A 6,939-nucleotide genomic window follows, 5' to 3' on the forward strand; every position below is an offset into this window, starting at 1 on the left:
ATGGAGGTGGTGCGTTTTGGGCTTCTCACCCTCACAGCTTCTTAAGCTGCATGAAGGTTGCACTTGGTAAATATGTGAGACCATTTGATTCAAGACAGCAGGACTGATGATGCTTGTGACATCCATTTCAGAGGTTCTGATGAAGCCGCTGGGGAACTTTAAGCATATTAACACTGCTGAATATCATCACTGTAGTTCCCATGATTTTCTTATGAAAAAAGTATTTCAAATCACAAGTTAATAATATGTAGACTTGAACTTGCTGGCATGTATTTAATAATGTTTTGAAAATTTGATATGGCCATTTTATGATTAAAGGCGAATGTCAAATCTATCACTTATTATATTTTATACTGTCTGTAGTTCCCGGTCTTGATATAGGAAATCCTTTTTATTCTGCCTCAATTACTGTCACTCCTCACTTTCAGCATATGCATGCGTTGAGAGGCTTATATCAGAGCCTTCACCTCTGCTGCCTGCCTTGTTCGATCATAGATGTATGTATGTGTACATCTTCTCTCGCTCTCTCTCTCTCTCTCTCTCTCTCTCTCTCACAGTAGAGTTAAACATGCTCCTATGGTTCCAGTGACCACTATTTCTGTTTCATGCCAAGAGGCAGGTCCATAAAATGTAGATTCTTTAAAAACAGCTGTGTCGTTGTTTTTATTTCCTAGGGCTTGTTGAAGCTCTTCCATTTGAAAAATCTTGTTGTATGGTTCTATATTAGTGGAGCTAAAGACACTTTTTTAATTTCCTTGTTGAGCCTGGAAGATTTGGAAGGTGGTGCAGCATTTCTCAATTGCTGAGTTTTTTTCGAAAGTTTTAGCTAGGATGTTTGCGATTTCTTGTTTTGAAGTCAAGCCTGAATCCTGATATTTATTTCCTGGTATTTAAGGTTCACTGTTTTTCCCCTGCATTTTTAGCACATAAACGATGTTGCGGGGTACAGTGATGGAGTTAAGAAGCAAACTGTACTCCTGAGTCAGTGTAGACATTAACTACAGTCCAAATCCATCCTTGAAGCTCCCGTTCTTAAGCTGGAATTTTATGGAACCACCCAAGGCATTGATGAGAAACCGACTCCAGCTGCACAGAGTGGCCTCCAGTCGAGGAGAACACTGTCCAGAGGCAGACCTGGACACAGAGGGAAGAGGGGCAAGAACAGTGGTCACTGGAACATCAGTCTACGTGTCACTGCGGGAATTATGAAGCTTAAACTGGAACACATCCATTATGTAGTGCTGGAACTTAAAGGCTTTGACTGATGGGCCCTAGGGCATTGGTTCAGAATCAGAATTTGTGTGTGCAAACCCCAACAAACCAAGCTTCCACACCTGGAGACTCAGGAATCTCTGGTAGGGAGCAAGCAGTCAGTGCTGCCAAAAAAGCTCTATACACGCCTCAAACCTTTTACCGATCTGAGACAGTTAGTAAATATATGTATTTGTATATGTATATGAACCAAGTACACGCCTCATACATTTTACAGATCTGGGACCGTTAGTAAATACATGCATCAAAAATAAATGGCAACTGGAATGGGATCAGTGTCTAATTAACAAACTACATACAATGAATCCTGATGGTAGGGAAAAACATATTTCTCACTTAAAAAAATCGCTTCTTTGATGTAATCTACACAGTGTTAGATAGGACACTCAAAATAACACAAATCTTTACTAACAAGAGAAAATCCCCCAACGTGCCAAACCTGTCAAATCCCGATATCCATTAAGCATGTTTTGATAGGCTGTAATACTTATAGCCCGTGGAGAAACATTTTGTACTCTGTTCACACTCTTGAAAAAGTTTTTAAACTGATTAACCCAAACGAAGTATTACATTTTTTAAAGAAAAGTAATTTTAAAACATATTATTTAAAACGTTCGCTCAAAACCAAGTTTTCGCCATAAACATAACCATAGAAGTTGACACGGTGCTAAGAGAAGAAAAAAAATCCTTTTTTGTTGTTGTTACAATGTAACCTGCGACCACACCAGCCACTGCAAAAAGATTCCAGATATCTCTGCTGACATAAAACAAGTAAGAGGTGAAACACATAGTAGCATTCCAAGCTCCAACTAAGTGAAATTCAGAAGAAAAAACTTTGTGTCGCCATCAGTGCACCCAAGAAGAATGGAGGTGGTGCGTTTTGGGCTTCTCACCCTCACAGCTTCTTAAGCTGCATGAAGGTTGCACTTGGTAAATATGTGAGACCATTTGATTCAAGACAGCAGGACTGATGATGCTTGTGACATCCATTTCAGAGGTTCTGATGAAGCCGCTGGGGAACTTTAAGCATATTAACACTGCTAAATATCATCACTGTAGTTCCCATGATTTTTCTTATGAAAAAAAAGTATTTCAAATCACAAGTTAATAATATGTAGACTTGAACTTGCTGGCATATATTTAATGATGTTTTGAAAATTTGATATGGCTATTTATGATTAAAGGCGAATGTCAAATCTATCACTTATTATATTTTATACTGTCTGTAGTTCCCGGTCTTGATATAGGAAATCCTTTTTATTCTGCCTCAATTACTGTCACTCCTCACTTTCAGCATATGCATGCGTTGAGAGGCTTATATCAGAGCCTTCACCTCTGCTGCCTGCCTTGTTCGATCATAGATGTATGTATGTGTACATCTTCTCTCGCTCTCTCTCTCTCTCTCTCTCTCTCTCTCTCTCTCTCTCTCTCTCACAGTAGAGTTAAACATGCTCCTATGGTTCCAGTGACCACTATTTCTGTTTCATGCCAAGAGGCAGGTCCATAAAATGTAGATTCTTTAAAACAGCTGTGTCGTTGTTTTTATTTCCTAGGGCTTGTTGAAGCTCTTCCATTTGAAAAAATCTTGTTGTATGGTTCTATATTAGTGGAGCTAAAGACACTTTTTTAATTTCCTTGTTGAGCCTGGAAGATTTGGAAGGTGGTGCAGCATTTCTCAATTGCTGAGTTTTTTTTCCGAAAGTTTTAGCTAGGATGTTTGCGATTTCTTGTTTTGAAGTCAAGCCTGAATCCTGATATTTATTTCCTGGTATTTAAGGTTCACTTTTTTTCCCCTGCATTTTTAGTTATCATGTTTCATATTTTGCTTGATGGAGAACATGCTGATATACTGGAAACAATTATTTTTTGGGTTTCCTTTTTAGCTTCGTTCATGGTTCTTCTTGCTTGCGTTCTACTAATCATAAGTTTGATGAGATATTCTGTTGATGGGTGTCTGACGAAATGTTGTTCAGCTTCTTTCTCTCTTTTATAGCTTTTTTTAATTCAGGAGGGATGTAAAATGGAAGAGACTGTAATGTTTTCTGTAGTGTCAATTGTACTGCTGTCACCTGTAGCTTGCTGTTACCTATTTGGAAGTATAGGAACAAGTGTCCCCTGGGCTTTTACTATGATGTTCGTTCTCCACATGTTTAATTTGTTTTGTTTTTGTGAGAAGGTTGCCTTTCTGTTTTTTGCCTTTTGATCCACAGTTGTTAAACTCCTACTTGGTTAAGCGTCATTTGGTAGACTTGCTTTTCGAAGAGTTCTGGTATTTTTTGTCTTAATGGAAGGAATTTTTACAGTCTCGTGGACTGATCTCAACAGGGGTTGACAGCAGGTTCTTGGGACAAATGTCCTCCCCTCAGGGCATTCTGATGGGGCATGTTACAAATGGGTTGCTGTTCGAATTCCTCATCTGAATTTTACACGATGGGAGGACATTTGTCCCAAGGACCTGCTGTCAACCCCTGTTGACAAAAAATACCGGAACTCTTCGAAGAGTTCAACAACTGTGGACCAAAAGGCAAATAACAGAAAAGCAAACTTCTCACAATCAAAAGATGAAACTTATGAAACTGGGACTGAGGATGAGTTTGGGTGAAATAATAGGTTCTGGTTCCATGGGGTCGTCAGGGACATAGATTCTTGACAGGGCATATAGCAGCAGCACATATTTATCAAATCCTTCTACGTGCTGTCAAGAATGAGCTTCTTATGCACTGAAAATGCGATTCTGCAAGTCTCAGGCGTCTAGGACAAAGAGAGCGGTTTTTGCAAGTTCTTTGCTCATGGCACTACTGGGCATAAACATGATGTGTCTTGCATCTGCTACATTAAGTTTGCTTGGCCAACCACTGCGTCTATGGTCCTAAAAATTGCCTGTTCTTTTGTGCTTCTTTAAAATAGCTTGAACAGCACATTTTTTTTTGATAAAACTAACAATTAACACTTTTTTTTTGAAAGCATTCATATTGTACAGTATTTTTCCACACATGCCAAAAACGTTTGATCTGCAAACATAAAATTTGACAAAGACTGTGCAATTTATTGAAATGTTCTAGGAACATAAATGTACAGTAGAACTTAACCTATTGCCCAAGTTTGTGTATGGTGAAACAGTGGATCATAAGTTTGTCCCTGATGATCGAGCCGGTGGTGAAGTAAAACTCTCGAGATGGCATAAATAAGAAACCTTGAGAGGAACCAGACTTAAGCGGAACCCATTCTCATCTGGGTTGCACTGAATGTCCATTTATTGCAAATAAACGATGTTGCGGGGTACAGTGATGGAGTTAAGAAGCAAACTGTACTCCTGAGTCAGTGTAGACATTAACTACAGTCCAAATCCATCCTTGAAGCTCCGTTCTTAAGCTGGAATTTTATGGAACCACCCAAGGCATTGATGAGAAACCGACTCCAGCTGCACAGAAGTGGCCTCCAGTCGAGGAGAACACTGTCCAGAGGCAGACCTGGACACAGAGGAAGAGGGGCAAGAACAGTGGTCACTGGAACATCAGTCTACGTGTCACTGCGGGAATTATGAAGCTTAAACTGGAACACATCCATTATGTAGTGCTGGAACTTAAAGGCTTTGACTGATGGGCCCTAGGGCATTGGTTCAGAATCAGAATTTGTGTGCAAACCCCAACAAACCAAGCTTCCACACCTGGAGACTCAGGAATCTCTGGTAGGAGCAAGCAGTCAGTGCTGCCAAAAAAGCTCTATACACGCCTCAAACCTTTTACCGATCTGAGACAGTTAGTAAATATATGTATTTGTATATGTATATGAACCAAGTACACGCCTCATACATTTTACAGATCTGGGACCGTTAGTAAATACATGCATCAAAAATAAATGGCAACTGGAATGGGATCAGTGTCTAATTAACAAACTACATACAATGAATCCTGATGGTAGGGAAAAACATATTTCTCACTTAAAAAAATCGCTTCTTTGATGTAATCTACACAGTGTTAGATAGGACACTCAAAATAACACAAATCTTTACTAACAAGAGAAAATCCCCCAACGTGCCAAACCTGTCAAATCCCGATATCCATTAAGCATGTTTTGATAGGCTGTAATACTTATAGCCCCTGGAGAAACATTTTGTACTCTGTTCACACTCTTGAAAAAGTTTTTAAACTGATTAACCCAAACGAAGTATTACATTTTTTAAAGAAAAGTAATTTTAAAACATATTATTTAAAACGTTCGCTCAAAACCAAGTTTTCGCCATAAACAGTTATGTAGAAGTTGACACGGTGCTAAGAGAAGAAAAACTTTGTGTCGCCATCAGTGCACCCAAGAAGAATGGAGGTGGTGCGTTTTGGGCTTCTCACCCTCACAGCTTCTTAAGCTGCATGAAGGTTGCACTTGGTAAATATGTGAGACCATTTGATTCAAGACAGCAGGACTGATGATGCTTGTGACATCCATTTCAGAGGTTCTGATGAAGCCGCTGGGGAACTTTAAGCATATTAACACTGCTAAATATCATCACTGTAGTTCCCATGATTTTCTTATGAAAAAAAAGTATTTCAAATCACAAGTTAATAATATGTAGACTTGAACTTGCTGGCATATATTTAATGATGTTTTGAAAATTTGATATGGCCATTTTATGATTAAAGGCGAATGTCAAATCTATCACTTATTATATTTTATACTGTCTGTAGTTCCCGGTCTTGATATAGGAAATCCTTTTTATTCTGCCTCAATTACTGTCACTCCTCACTTTCAGCATATGCATGCGTTGAGAGGCTTATATCAGAGCCTTCACCTCTGCTGCCTGCCTTGTTCGATCATAGATGTATGTATGTGTACATCTTCTCTCTCTCTCTCGCCGTAGAGTTAATCATGCTCCTGAGGTTCCAGTGACCACTATTTCTGTTTCATGCCAAGAGGCAGGTCCATAAAATGTAGATTCTTTAAAAACAGCTGTGTCGTTGTTTTTATTTCCTAGGGCTTGTTGAAGCTCTTCCATTTGAAAAAATCTTGTTGTATGGTTCTATATTAGTGGAGCTAAAGACACTTTTTAATTTCCGTTCTTAAGCTGGAATTTTATGGAACCACCCAAGGCATTGATGAGAAACCGACTCCAGCTGCACAGAAGTGGCCTCCAGTCGAGGAGAACACTGTCCAGAGGCAGACCTGGACTAAGTGGAAAGATCGACAGAGGAAGAGGGGCAAGAACAGTGGTCACTGGAACATCAGTCTACGTGTCACTGCGGAATTATGAAGCTTAAACTGGAACACATCCATTATGTAGTGCTGGAACTTAAAGGCTTTGACTGATGGGCCCTAGGGCATTGGTTCAGAATCAGAATTTGTGTGTGCAAACCCCAACAAACCAAGCTTCCACACCTGGAGACTCAGGAATCTCTGGTAGGAGCAAGCAGTCAGTGCTGCCAAAAAGCTCTATACACGCCTCAAACCTTTTACCGATCTGAGACAGTTAATAAATACATAGAACCAAGTACACGCCTCATACATTTTACAGATCTTGGACCGTTAGTAAATACATGCATCAAAAATAAATGGCAACTGGAATGGGATCAGTGTCTAATTAACAAACTACATACAATGAATCCTGATGGTAGGAAAACATATTTCTCACTTAAAAAAATCGCTTCTTTGATGTAATCTACACAGTGTTAGATA

This window comes from Silurus meridionalis, chromosome 7, assembly GCF_014805685.1.
Source record: "Silurus meridionalis isolate SWU-2019-XX chromosome 7, ASM1480568v1, whole genome shotgun sequence".
NCBI lineage: Eukaryota > Metazoa > Chordata > Actinopteri > Siluriformes > Siluridae > Silurus > Silurus meridionalis.